General features: G+C 31.4%; 1 long non-coding RNA gene across 1 annotated transcript; it reads left to right on the top strand.

Moving 5' to 3' along the window:
* The first annotated feature begins 10,598 nt into the window (after nt 1-10,598).
* LOC113784623 (uncharacterized) lies at nt 10,599-12,312 on the top strand. Its single transcript, XR_003470706.2, has 5 exons — nt 10,599-10,752; nt 10,853-10,992; nt 11,064-11,379; nt 11,920-12,085; nt 12,218-12,312. It is a non-coding gene; the product is annotated as an uncharacterized lncRNA (long non-coding RNA).
* The last annotated feature ends 2,620 nt before the right edge of the window (nt 12,313-14,932 follow it).

The raw sequence follows: 14,932 nt of genomic DNA, 5'->3' as shown, positions 1-14,932 counted from the left end.
CTTTCTTACCATAGTCATCATGTTGCCACAGTATACAATCCATTGATTCGTCAAGTATTGTTATGTACATAATGAGCGGTTTCCCATGAACAGAAGGCCCCATGATTGGAGGTTTTAACAATTAGTGCTTAATCTTCTTGAAAGCTTTTTGACAATTCTCATTTCATTCAACCTTTTGGTCTTTGTGCAAGAACTTGAAAATTGGCTCGCATTTTGCAGTTAGATGTGATATGAACTCGACAATCTACCCAAAAAGGTTGAATGCAAGCCAATATAATCTAACTGAATTACATTGCAATGTAACTGCCAATTCAATCTTGGGTATCACACAAGAAATTTTGGCTCCACGCATGGAAAAAGAAGTCTGTGGCTCCACATAATGTAATTCAATCTACCCAAAAAGCCACAAACTTCTTTTTTAGTGCGTGGAGCCGACATTTCTCGTATTGCTTTAGCTTATTTGTATCGACTTCTACCCCTTTTTGACTCACAATAAAACAAAGTAACTTGCCTGATCTCACACCAAAAGTACATTTAGCAGGGATTAAACAAAGTTTGAACTTCCTTAGTCGCACAAACAATTTTTTGAAGGTTAACAACATGGTCTTCTTTGATTTGAGACTTTGCAATCATGTTGTCCGCATAAGCCTCTATCTCCTTATGCATCATGTCATGAAACAAAACTACCATTGCTCTTTGATAGGTTTCCCAAACTTTCTTGAATCCAAATGACATCACTTTATAGCAGAAAGTTCCATATTGTGTGATGAATGTAGTTTTCTCTATATCCTCGGGAACCATCTTGACTTGATTGTACCCTAAGAAACCATCCATAAAGGAGAAAATATAATATTGAGTAGTGTTATCCACTAGGACAACACTATGAGGCAAATGGAAATCATCTTTATGTCTAGCTTTATTTAAATTTCGATAATCCACGTACATTCGAACATTTCCATCATTTTTTTGGGACTTGGACTATATTAGCAACCCATTGAGGATATTTTGCCACTGCTAAGAAACCATCATCAAGTTGCTTCTTGACCTCTTCTCAAATATTAAGTGACATATCAGGTCTCATCCTCCTCAATTTTTGTTTAATTAGAGCACATTTTAGTTTGAGCAGTAGCTTGTGTTCAACTATGTCAGTATATAGCTCAGAAATATCCTGATATGAACATGCAAAGACGCCCACATTGTAAAATAAAAGTTTAATCAACTTTTCTCGTTCACTTTCTTTCATAGACATACCAATTTCAATTTCTTTCTTATCATATTTAGTACCCAAATTGATCACCTCATCAGGTTCTTGATAGGGCTGGATAATCTTGGCTTCCTGTTCCATTATCCTTTCTAATTTTGGAGGAGGCTCACAATCGTCTTCACAATCTTTATCAGTGTGATTAATTGGACGTTCAAAATTATAAGAAGGGGTTCTAACACTGTTATTTTCAATAGATTCATTTTCAACCTTGCATTATTTAAATTATGAAGAAAAAGGAAAAAAGTAAATATGAATAAAAATTGCCATTTCCAAAAAAATAAAAGAAAAAAGAAACGATTGAAGAATTCAAAAATGCATTTATTAATAATAAGTACGAAATTGAAATACATGTGCCCTTATTAGTTATCCTTATAGCCTTGAGTAGAACAAAATGAGTTGAAATACATAATTACTTTAAACATGAATTAACAAACACAGGAAACTAGATGATCTTCCAATTATTGAGACAAGTGTTTGGAGGACAAGGTACACTAGTTTGAGAGTATCATCACCATCATGATCTTTTTTCGCAACATCCATTTGGTCATCATATATTATTTCGATGCTTTGAAAGGTTTGACGAATGTTACAAATAGGAATCTTCCTTGAAATCGGTACCTGGCTTTCCAAATTAGTCATCTTGCTTTCCCTTTTTCTTTCACAACGCTTTCCTTATCAACTTTGGTTGGTACATATCTCAACCCGTACTTATCGTTCTTTTCTAAAATTTATAATAATTTCCCCAATCTAACAAAAACACCTCATTACAACATTGCTTTGCTAGACTTCAATGATGTGGTGGACAATTTTGGTTCCTTTAAGCGAGACCCTTCAAACATGAAGAAAGCATTTGCAATTTCCAATGCTTGAAAGAAAGTCTCTATGGCATCTACGTGTCTTCTATAGCCCATTGAAGATAGATGACTCACTATCTTATCTTTTTCCCCATATATTACTACAAGCTTATTGTTCACAATAAACTCTTATTGTTCACAATAAAATTTAGCTTTTGATGGAGAGTGGATGTCACTGCTCCAACAACATGAATCCACGGTCTCCCTAAAAAGCAACTGTACACCAATTTAATATCAAACACTTGGAAGGTTATTCCAAAATTATGGAGTCTGATTTGAATTGGTAGGTTAATCTCACCAATAACTTGTCTCCTTGATCTATCAAATCCTTTCGCCACCACAACACTAGGCTTCATACAAGCTCCATCAATTAAAGGTGAAAACTCGAGAAAGGAGGGGGGGGGGGGGTTTGAATTGTGTTTGACAAAGTTGATAACTTTTTGCTAATTTGATGAAGCTTGGTTGATTTTATGAATTACTTGATATGAAACAACCGAATTCAGAAGCAGCAAACAATGAAAGTATAAATAATTTGACGCATATATTTATCCTGGTTCACCACTTACTTGATACATCTAGTCCCTTCATTCAGAAGGCTTTAATTCACTAATTCAAATACATTGAATTACAAAGCACCTAAACCTCCAACCCAATCTTCCGAAATGGCCTAACAACCCTGAACTTTTGAGGAACTAACCACCTTGACCTTACAAGCCAAGTCTTCTCCTAACAACTTGACAACCCCAGATTAAAGAAGGAACTATACCACTATCAGGTTGGATACAAAAGATTAGAACTTGAGAAGTTTCTTCTAACAAAATGTATAATAATAATAACTCTCACAATATGAGAAAAGAACACTCAAAATATTTCTAATATTGATAACTTTGAGCTTGAGTTCTTTTACTCTTTTCCGCTTTTTGATGTTTTTCTCCTTCAGCCTTGAGTGTCTATTTATAGTGAAAATTTGGGCTTCAATTTAGTCCTTTTTTAATTTTGAATTGTATGTTGTTCAAATTAAGTTTATAAACTCTTCATATTGATTTTGTTCCTATTTTGTGTAGATTGAGTTTGTAAATTCTTCAGATTGATTATATCCATAATTTTTTTGTAGATAAATTTTGATCGAATCTTCTTCAAATCTTAATTAAATCTTCTTCAAATGTTGATCAAATATTCTTCAAATCTTGACCGTATCTTCTTTTCAACTTAGTCAAAGACTTTCTTCAATTGTAAATTTGAATCAAATCTTTTTTTAGATTTTCATCAATTATAAATGTGAATCAAATATTATTTTAGATTTTCTTTAATTATAAACTTGAATCAAATCTTATTTTAGATTTCCATCAATTATAATTTGGAATCAAATCTTATTTTAGATTTTCTTCAAAAATATGAATCTTCTTTCATACTATTTGAAGTCAAATACATTGTTTTCATAAAATACTTTTGTTAACATCAAAGCTCTAAATGTTAAACCAATTTGGTTCCAACAACACATGATCATTTTTTGCATAACTTACCTATATGAAATTCATGTCCATTAATTCTTGAAGGAATTCCTTGAGCTCATTGCACATGCCCTATATTCTCAATTACTCCCTACACTGGGACTGTTTTTCTTTAAGGTAAGCCATTTTTCATTAATCAGTTCTTGCACTTTAGATTTTAGGGCTTGAAAGTCTTTGATGGAATGCCCTACAGCTCCTGCATGGTATTCATATTTGACATTTGGATTATACCATTTTGGGAATGGTGGTTCAAGAGATTTCATTGGTCTTAGAACAACCATTGACTTCTGAAGTAGGTGAGGCAATAATTAATTGTATGTTACGAGAGTTGGATCAACATGGGTTAGCTTCTTTTCTCGATTTGCTGGTGGTTTGTGTTGATTCAGGTTTGGATTTTGGTTCCATTGGTTTTGTTGGGAAAACGTGACACGTGGAGGTTGGATAAGAGGTGATTGATAATACGGTGGCCTTGAAAGGTGATATTGAGGGTATGAAGCTTGGGGAATGAGAGACCATTGGGTTTACCATTATAGAGTTAACATCCATTTCTTTCTTCTTTGTCAATCCCATCTGAGGTTTATTCACACCACTCGTTCCACATAAAATCTTACCACTCCTTATCCCACTTTCTACTATTTCTCCTATCATGACCATGTCAGAAAAGTTTGATGACATACTCCTAATCATCCTATCATAAAAAAGCGACTGAAGAGTATCCATAAAAATAACAACCATTTTACTTTTAGATAAAGAAGGCTCTACTTGCATGCCATTTCTCTCCACCATTGTTCATATTCTTTGAATGTTTCATTGTCCTTTTTCAATGAATTTTGAAATTGCATCATGTCAAGGGACATGTTAATGTTGTACCTGTATTATTTGAAGAAGGCATCAACCATGTTTTTCCATGAACAAATTGGATTTTGTTGGAGATGCATATACCAACTTAATGATACCCACTCAAATTGTCTTGAAAAAAATGAATGAGAAGTTTTTCATTATGAGCATGAGAAACCATTTTTCTACAATACATGGTCAAATGATTTTTAGGACATGTGACACCTCTGTATTTTTCAAACTCATGTACCTTAAATTTTGAAGGGATCGTCACATCGGGAACCAAACACATGTCAAAAGCTTTGAGACCATAAACATCATTTCCCTCCATTGCTTTTATATGTTTTTCTAAAATATGGAATTTTCTCTTTTGATTGTGTATCATCACCGATAAATTGAGTTTGTTGCCAATTTTTGTTAGCATCCAAATGGGGGTACTTGAGGTGCACCAAGTGGAATATTTTATGAGGGGATGGTGTTTTAGGGTGGCACATAGCTGAAAGAAGGTGAGATTTTTAGTTGGTTTAGGCTTTGAGAGTTGATAATTGAGTGGTTTGGGTTGTTGTGCATGGGGTTTATGACTAAGGGTAGAGTATAACCAGGTAGAAGACCATACATAGGATATTGTATAGTTGTCGTACGAAACTGTTGGGTAGTCGGGGTAAAGTTTGATGGATGGGAATGAGTGGTTAAATGTTCTTCATTTCCAATTGGAGGATTCCCATATGTATTCTCTTTTCTTTCCAAAGCATGTATAGCCTCTAGGATTCTATCAACCTTGTCTTTCAATTGGCTAACATCCACTCTCATCACTTCTTAGTTTTGCTCAAGTTCATCCATGATTTTGGAGTTTGTGTGAGTCTAATAAGGGTTTTGGGGAAACAACTTTATAGATTTTTCTGTTTTTATATAAAAAAAAGTTTCTATGAGTATGTATAGGATATTGTATAGTTGTCGTACGAAACTGTTGGGTAGTCGGGGTAAAGTTTGATGGATGGGAATGAGTGGTTAAATGTTGTTCATTTCCAATTGGAGGATTCCCATCTGTATTCTCCTTTCTTTCTAAAGCTTGTATAGCCTCTAGGATTCTATCAACCTTGTCTTTCAATTGGCTAACATCTGCTCTCATCACTTCTTAATTTTGCTCAAGTTCATCCATGATTTTGGAGTTTGTGTGAGTCTAATAAGGGTTTTGGGGAAACAACATTATAGATTTTTCTGTTTTTATATAAAAAAAAGTTTCTATGAGTATGTATTAAACATGAATGGAATAAAGATGAAATCATTTAATTAATTATTTCTTTTTTACATGATAGTTAGATGTTGGAGAATCATAAACCTTACTTGAACATTCTTAATAAAAATGAATTATTAGTGAAGAAAATATGAGGATCGATGAACAAAAGACCAAATCATTAATTGACGAAAAAAAAATACATCACATTTAAATTAAAAACTATGTCGACTATGATATTTCAATCTTCTCTTTTAATAGGACAACCAAACTTTTCCTGCAATTCTTCTACCAAATTTTTACAATATTCAATGAGCTTGTAGACTTTGATCGGAGTATTGAGCAGATGCATTATTGCATCAATCTCTCATAGATGCTTTGGAACTTTTATGATTGCTTAATTAGCTAGCATTGCCAACTTTGAAAAGCATATTTTCCGATGCTTGCCTTTATCCTGCAACTCTTTATAGATATCTTGATTCTTCAACTAACCAAGAAACATCATAAAACGATCTTCGCAATATATGATTTCATCATTTAAGTCATTATAGATCTTTTCTTGATAATCAATGTAATTCTTCAACTCACTAGAAGTCTCCATCTTTGTTCTTAGTGCATCTTGATGTTTTGAGAGTACTTCTCCAATTTCTTCCTTATGTGCCTCTCATTTTTTACTTGACTTTCGTACTCTTTAAGTTTTTTCTTTAAATTTTCAAACTCCTTTTTTTGCATTCTTCTCAAAGCTTACTGATCTTGTCCACAATTGTTTCCACATATAGGCCTCTTCAATGGCTTCATTCCTTTCTTTCTTTCGCACATCTAATTCCTCATTTTCACCTCTCAAACAATCTAATATGTCAAGTTTATTCTCCTCTTCAATTTTCAACTTGTTGTTACTTCTCTCAATAAACTGATTCTTACAAGTGTTTTTGGATCATAAGTTTTTGTTCTCTTGGGAGACTTTTTCTAGTTTTACTTGTAGCTCTTTTTTCTCCTCTTCTGATTTTACCAATGATGCCTTGAGTTCTTCTATTTCTTCATTTGTAACAAGGGTAGGTTCAGGTATTTCTGGATCACTCGAGGGTGTATTGTGAAATGACAACTTGATTTCTTGGACACTTTTCTTTACCAATTGTTGATAGGGTTCTTTTGGGCTATTACTTCTACATTCGAGTACTCAATTTTTCTAATGATCATTTCCCAAGCTCGAGATATCCTTCGCAACATTGGTGGGTCTACTTTACCCGTATTGTGCAAAACAAAAACTTACAACAACTTAAATCCGATTTTTCTAACATATGGTAGCCGAACTGCCTCAAAGCTATCATCGGATTGTAATTAATAAATCCTTAGGTTCCCAAGAAAGGTACATTTAGAAAATCTTTGCATTGGTATATTACTTCTTCCACCCCTTGCATTGTGTCCCCAATAGGGTTAGCTATACTCTAAGTCCATTCACGATTACTTTTAACTCTAACATGGTACCCTTTCTTGAACATGTGAGACATGAACAAAGTATAAAACATTGGACGGCAACACAAAATTGTTTCCCCTTTCTTGTCGTGTCACATATTGATAGCGTTTCAGCAAGTGTACTGAATCGTTGTAAGTAGTAATAAAATTGTAGTATCGAGTATAAAACTCAAGGATTGCGTTTTACTATCGAAATATATTTAATTACTAATATTGAACAAAAAGTTTTCGATTTGATTGAAATAATATTTAAAATTAACAATAGTAATAAATTTGATCCTTTATAATACGAATAATGTTAGGGATGTGCTTCACTTTGAATCCAATCTTAGTGTCTAATTTGATCCTAGTTACTGAATTCCTTTATTGAATTATTACCGAATTCTCTTTATTATTCTTGTCCTAATGTCTTAGCAACACAACCTTTAATTCCGAAGTAACCCCTAATTCTTTAGTGGATTTAAGATTAGAATTAATCCTTAGCGTACATGAATTCTCTTGTTAAACTATTGCCTTTGAAACTAATTTAATTGGTTTTATGACCTGCCTCTATCCCTAGACTACAAATTCATGAATTTCTCATCTCAAGCATTCGTAAAGTCCACTTCCGTTTCAAAATATGAATCGTAGAACATTTTAATGTTGATCAAACAATAAAAAATATTAAGCACAAAGATGAGAAAAATAATTCATTAAATTCATTCATATAACTAGAAATCAAATCAGAAAAATAAGGGTTTCATCTTGTTACACTCATCTCTAACAAATATGGTTTAGTTACTCATGATAGAGATAGAAAAGATAGAGATTAAAGAAGAATTACAAGAAAGATTCATGAATGATTCTTGATAAAACTCCTCCAATGGTGTTAAGAATAGTTGTCTCTGAGTTTCTTTGCTAGGGCACAACTCTCCAAACTTCCCAATAGTAAAAAAGATCCCTAACAAGTGAGAGAAACGAGTTTTAATGTGTTCTGCTGCACGTCGCGCGCTTCAGGCGCGAAACGGTAGGTCTTTAGTGCTGAAATGCGCTTCAAGCGCGGAACAGAAGAAGCTTTAGTGCCTAATTGTGGAAATGCATCTCGGGCGCACTTCAAGCGCACATCATCTTCTGTCTGGCATTTCGTGCATTGTTTGCCTCTTTTAATTCTGAACTTGTTTTTGGTGTCTTCATGAAAGTTGTAGCTATGGATCGTAGCTTTCATTTGCACTTGGTTTGAATCCAAGTGGACATCTACAACTCCAGATATAGCTGACATACTCCACATAGGTTATTTTGATTTCTCACCAAAATTCAGCACCGCGCTAAAACAAAGTAACAACGCAAAACTACGAAAAAATATCTACTTAATCAAGGGAATAAGAATATAAACATTTAATTAAATCAAAGAACTAAAATTAACAAAACATATCAAACAACTCCTTAAATTAACTAATGAATAAAATATAAATAAGACTAAAAACAAGGTTTAGGAATAAAATAAAAAATGATAGATAACGAGAGTGAAAACATCTATAAAAGTACCCCCATTCTTTTTTAATGGCAAAATCTTGTGCTTTTTTCTCTAGATATTTTCTTGAAAAACCATGAATAGCTCATTTTTCCTGTTTTTTACTTGCCAACTCTCTTATGTCTATTTTCAATACTTTAGCAATTATTCACTGATTTGGGGGTTGTCTAGTATATCGATAAGGATTTCCTTTCTCTAAGGAGTAATGATAGTGTTTCATCAAGTGTGCTAAATCGTTGCAAATAATAATTAAAATAGTTGTACCGAGTATCGAACTCAAGGATTGCGTTTTACTATCGAATTATGTTTAATTACTAAAATTGAACAAAAAGTTTCTGAATTGATTGAAATGATATTTGAAATTAACAAGAGTAATATAATTGAACTTTTATAATAAGAAAAATGTAAGGGATGAGTTTCATTTCGAGTCCAACCTTGGTTTGTAATTTAATCCTAATTAATAAATTCTTTTATTGAATTATAACCGAATTATCTTTATTATTCTTGCCCTAATGTCTTAGTGATAGAACCTTTAATTCCAAAGTAACATCTAATTCCTTATAAGTGGATTTAAAGATTAAAATTATACTACTGCCTTTGCAACTAATTTAATTGGTTTCATAGCCTGCATCTATCTCTAGACTACAATATTATAAATTTCTTATCTCAAGCATTCGTAAAGTCCACTTCTGTTTTAAAATAAGGATCATATAACATTTTAAAGTTGACTAAGTAATAAAAAACATTAAACACATATATGGGAAAAATAGTTCAATAAACTCATTCATATAACTAGAAATCAAATCAGAAAAATAAGGATTTCTTCTTGTTTCACTCATCCCTAACAAATAGAGTTTAGTTACTCATGATAAAGATAAGAAAGATAGAGATTAGAGAAGAATTACAAGAAATATTCATGAATAATTCTTGATAAAACTGCACCAATAGTGTTAGAAATAGCCGCATATGAGTTTCTCTCTTAGGGCACAAGTCTCCAAATTTTTCAATTGCCAAAAAGATACATAGAAATGAGAAAAACTCATTTTTGTAAATAATAATTAAGTAATGATTAATATGAATAATAATTAAGTAATGATTTAGGATTAAATATTTACTAAAAAGTTATCTACATAAAAAAAAAATGAGTTAGGCCTACTTAAAGTGAAAAAAAACATGACAAATCTAAAAAGGATAAACACGCTAACACAAACACACACCACAGTTCCGGGAATGGCCATTGCAGAGGAGAGGAAATAAAAAATATTAGAGTAAAGGGAGATGAAGATCTAGCACCGGAAAAATGAAAGATTGCGATAGTGGCGAACCTCACTGTTGATCTGCATTGTGTTTGTATACATTACTAGAAATTTTGTCTTTAGTGACCGATTTAAATATTGAATATTTTCAGTTACATTAAAGAACAAAATAGAGACTGTAATTTTGAATCTCAAAACTAAATATTTTTTCGTCACTAAATCGATAACTAATGAAATTTAGATACTGAAATAACAACTGAATTTTGACGGCCAAAATTTTAGACGCTAACACTACTTTGAAATTTGGTCTTTAGTGATCGACTTAGATACCAAATTATTTCGGTCAATTTAGAGACTGAATTAGAGACCAAAATACAAAATTTAACTACTTAAGTTTTAGTGACTGAAAAATCGGTCTCTAATATTTATATTTTCTTTTTAATTAAAATTGGATGACAAAACTTTTATCTTTTATGATTGAAATTTTTTATAATTCCCTCTCCAATTTTCACTAAAATAAATTTCTCTCTCTAATTAAAAAACAAGGAAAAATTAGTTTCAAGCAAAACAAAATTCTCTATCCATTTTTCACTAAAATAAATTTCCCTTTCTAAACTCTATTTCCGCTTTAAACTTTAATATGTGAAACAAACCCTAAACTCTCAAAAATTCTTTTACATGCCTTTCTAAAATTAATGATTTCAAAGCTTACCGGTTGTGCCGAAGACATTCATTCTTGTTTTATTTGGACATGGTAACGAAGACCTTTTTGTTCAGCCTCACCACTTTGATCTCATCTCTGAATCATATAAGGTATTATTTCAAACATTTGAGCATATGTTTATAAATCATTTTGCAGTTTTGCGCTCTCTTCACATAAACAAAACAACTAAATTGGCCTATAATTTTGTAGGGAGATAAAAATATGATAAAATTTGACGGTGATCACAACTCCACTCGACCACAAATCTTCTATGATTCAGTTTGTATATTTTTCTACAATGTCCTCCGCCCTTCTATGATTGAGTATGACTCGGTTCTGCTATGAATTAGGTAATATCATTTAGAATTATGTGGATGTTAGTTGAACAATAGACACTAATTTGATCTTGCTTGCTTGCCAGGGCCTACTATATGATATACTCTCTAGTATACGGTCTTCAACTACTAACGCTGCTAGTTGATCTTTTGCTCTTCCAAACGTTTTGAAATCGACCATAACATCAATTAGTGAACTTCTTTAAAGAATTGCTTCAGTGACTAGAATTGCTTCAGTGACTGTTACAATAGGACAAACTCTTTCATCTGTCCATGTTATTTTCTTCCAAAAGGTTTTTTTGTCTAATTTATTAATTGCTTGTAATGCAGGAGTCTGTGATTAGAGAACACAAAGCACATGACTATGGTAAACCTTGCCTTGATGAGTCTGCAGACGAAAAGGTAACTTTATTAATTATTATTTATGAAATTAAGAAAATTTTAAGGGTGATTTTAACTTATAGGTCACACTATTGGAAACAAATTACCAGTTCATGTCATCAATAAAACATCTACACACTGAAAAGTTAAACATCAAACAACTACTCCTTTTTTTCCTTTTTAATTGTTGTTTTAAGGTTATTTACACATAAAAATAAATTTCGTTAATTTTGATGAAATTAATATTTCTCCTATAATATCTTTAACTATTTATTAACTCATTTCAACTATTCTCTCTCTCCAATAAATAGTTCAGGGTATAATTGAAAAACCAATAGTTAGTATTGCATTGAACTTTGAAAACAACAAATAAATAGGAACAAAGTTCTTTTATACAAAAATGACACTTACATAGGAACAAAGGAAGTACTATACATTAGTTTTTCAAGATGAAAAGCATAGCATACAACTCAAATGTTGGATTTTGTTTAGAGACTATGATGAATTTCTTGTTATGTGTGTGGGTTTTGTGTGGTAATTGTTTGTTATCAACTCTGTTAGTGCTTTAAACATTTCAATGGTTCTACAAGATGATCAAAATTGTCCAGCTGAAGACTTTTTCTCATATAGTGGCTCAACAAGAGAAAGTTGAGGCAAATGCCCTTCTTTTGGACTCATTGATGAAGAATCTTATCCCGATTTTAGGGGTGATGATAACGATTCTAAGGCATGTCTCTCTCTCTCTCTATATATATATATATGCACACAGTGCACATAATCTTTTTCATTATATAAAAATTATTGTGAGGTGACATAAGATAGAAAAGTGCTATGTGCTTGACACCAAAATATTGTACAGGTATTTGCTACACCTCTGGGAAGTTTGAGAGAAATATTGGAAGAACTGAAAGAAGATGAAGATAATCCAAAGAAGAAGGAAGTCAAACAAGTTAGGAAGAAACTTAAACCTAACAGGTTTCAGAAGTTGGAGTGTTTCCGTCGACGACTGCGACATTGCATTTTGAAGGGATCTGTCCATCGAAGACATCATCGGTCTTGATTGATGTTGTGTCTTATAGTTCATCAAACTTTATTAAACAATGTCATAATATATACAATACAATTTTAAGCTAGTCGAAAAAATTCAACTTGTATGTCACTTGATTCTCTTATAGGAAATGTTCAACATGATTTTAAGGGAAAAATATTGATTATGCTTTATGGCTCCACATTTAGTACTTTTTTCTACATATCACGTTGTTTTTAATGTTCTTTAGGACATTACAATAATGATTTTTTTTTTTTTTTTTTTTTTTTTTTTTTTTTTTTTAAAAAAAAAAAATTTTTTTTTTTTTTTTTTTTTTTTTTTTTTTTTTTTTTTTTTTTTTTTTTTTATAAAAAAAACGAAAATATTTAGAGACGGAATTGGTGACCAAATATTTAATAAAAATAACAATTTATGTCATAAATTTCGTCTATGAATCAATCTCTAATGACATAACAAATTAATTCAAAGTGGTTGTTAAATCAGTCTCAAACTCAGTCACAAAATCAGTTACTAAATTCATTCGCTGATTTGATCGCAACAACTAGCGACTAGCAGTTTATCAACAAAATTTAAAAGGTCGCTAATCCGGTCACTACGAACAACAGAGACCGATTTTTTAACCTTAGCGACGGATTTTTTGTCACTAAAGGTGAAATTTCTAGTAGTGATAGTGAATTCTCCGGTGCTTGCAGTGGCTGACGATGGTCGGATTCGACGCAGATGCACACTATCGATCGAAGATGACTGTGAAGGGAGGTTGTGCCGGCGAGGAACAAACAGAGACTTGGGAAAAAAAAAGGTTTGATATTTGATTTTATATATTAATATTTTTTTTAAAAGAAAAAAAATATGAATGTTATTTAGAATGATAAAATTATAGACATATTATTGTATGTAAAAAAATACCTTGGAGCTGGATAAGGTCCAGTAACTATTCTTGCTTCTAATGTTTTTCTTTCTTTCTTCTTTTTCTCTATGTTTAGTTTCCTCTCATATTTTTTGTAAAAATCTTTCTTTTTCTTTGGTGATTTTTGTTATCAATTTGTAGGCCTAAACGATGAATTGCGTATCTGTGAGATAAAATTAAGTTATGAATTTTTTATTGTTTTAGAACAAAAATTAAACAACCTTATGTTACCAAGGAAATAGGTGATTTTTCCTTTTTTATTGAATGCACAAGTAGTAAAATTAATAATCCTATTGAACTAAAAAAAAATTAAACAAAAAATTAAATAAATAAATAAAATAGGGGAGGGAGGTGCTTCTTGCTTTGCAACAGGGAAGCAAGAAATAATGAAGAGAAAGTAGGAACATGACGGTCAAGCGAATAATAAAGGAAGGTAGGAGTAGAAAGGCAACAGAAAAGGGAAAGCGTGTAACAGCTAGAAAAAACACATTTTTTTTTGTTTTTATTTTATTTTTGGTGTTAAATGTAGTGTGACGAAATCGGAAATATGGAGTCATAATTGCACCATATTTATAAAATGATAATTTTTAGACTTAATAATAAGTGGAAAATATTTACTTAATTCATTTTTGGGAGAATTATTTTGAATTGGTGGGACAAAATTGATGTTCTACACATAGTGAGTAGTCGTTCGACTTGAAGTCACTACGATCCCTACATCAGACGTTGTAGACTTTAAGACTATCAAATATTGTTTGTGACAAAGTTATCATAAATGTGGTTATTGAACGTGTAATAAACTATATAGAGGGGTGTGAGATGTATTTGTACGTCTATTTTGGGATCGATAAATAAATAATTAGACTTTGTAAGTATGACACACATTTTGACTTGTATACAATTTGACATTTAGATGAGATGACAATTACTGTGTGCTAAATAGTGGTTGCGGTAAATTGTATCACCAATTTTCTCATGATTTGTGTGACAATGATGCATTGTTATATGCCAATCATTGTTAATAATATTTATATTATATAATATATTATTACCATTTCAATGAGAACTACGTATAAAGTACCAATAGCGGAACAAATAATTAAATTAAATAAAATTTGATTTAATTGGATTTTAATTGTATTAAATATGATTTAATTATATAAATGAGAATTGACAATTAATTGAATTAAATGTGATTTAATTTAATTAATAGTTTGTATTTAGCTAAAAGAGTTTAATTAAATATAGTAATTTAGGACTTTTTATGGATTGAGCTCAAAATAAGAGTCTTAGGGTTGTAGTGACTCATTCTCTATAAATAGAATAAGAGCATTAACAAACACATTATATATGTAAGAAATAAATAAATATTACTTACGTGTCGAACATAATCTTTATATCGGAGTGATTGTTGTAATTGTCGTGCAAGGGATCTAAATAGTATATAACTTCAGAGGTCGCATTGAATGCAAATAGTACCCAATGTGCCCTACAACAACAAAAATTTGGTTGGCAATTTTATTTACACAACTAATAAATTAAGATCTCATAAATTAAAAAGATATAAATAAAGAATATATAATTACGTACCCTGAATTATATGGTGCAAGGAACAACTT

This window comes from Cicer arietinum, chromosome 4 (genome assembly GCF_000331145.2).
Source record: "Cicer arietinum cultivar CDC Frontier isolate Library 1 chromosome 4, Cicar.CDCFrontier_v2.0, whole genome shotgun sequence".
Taxonomy (NCBI): Eukaryota; Viridiplantae; Streptophyta; class Magnoliopsida; order Fabales; family Fabaceae; genus Cicer; species Cicer arietinum.
The sequence above is the reverse complement of the archived record's forward strand: the minus strand, read 5'-3'. Positions and strand labels throughout refer to the sequence as shown.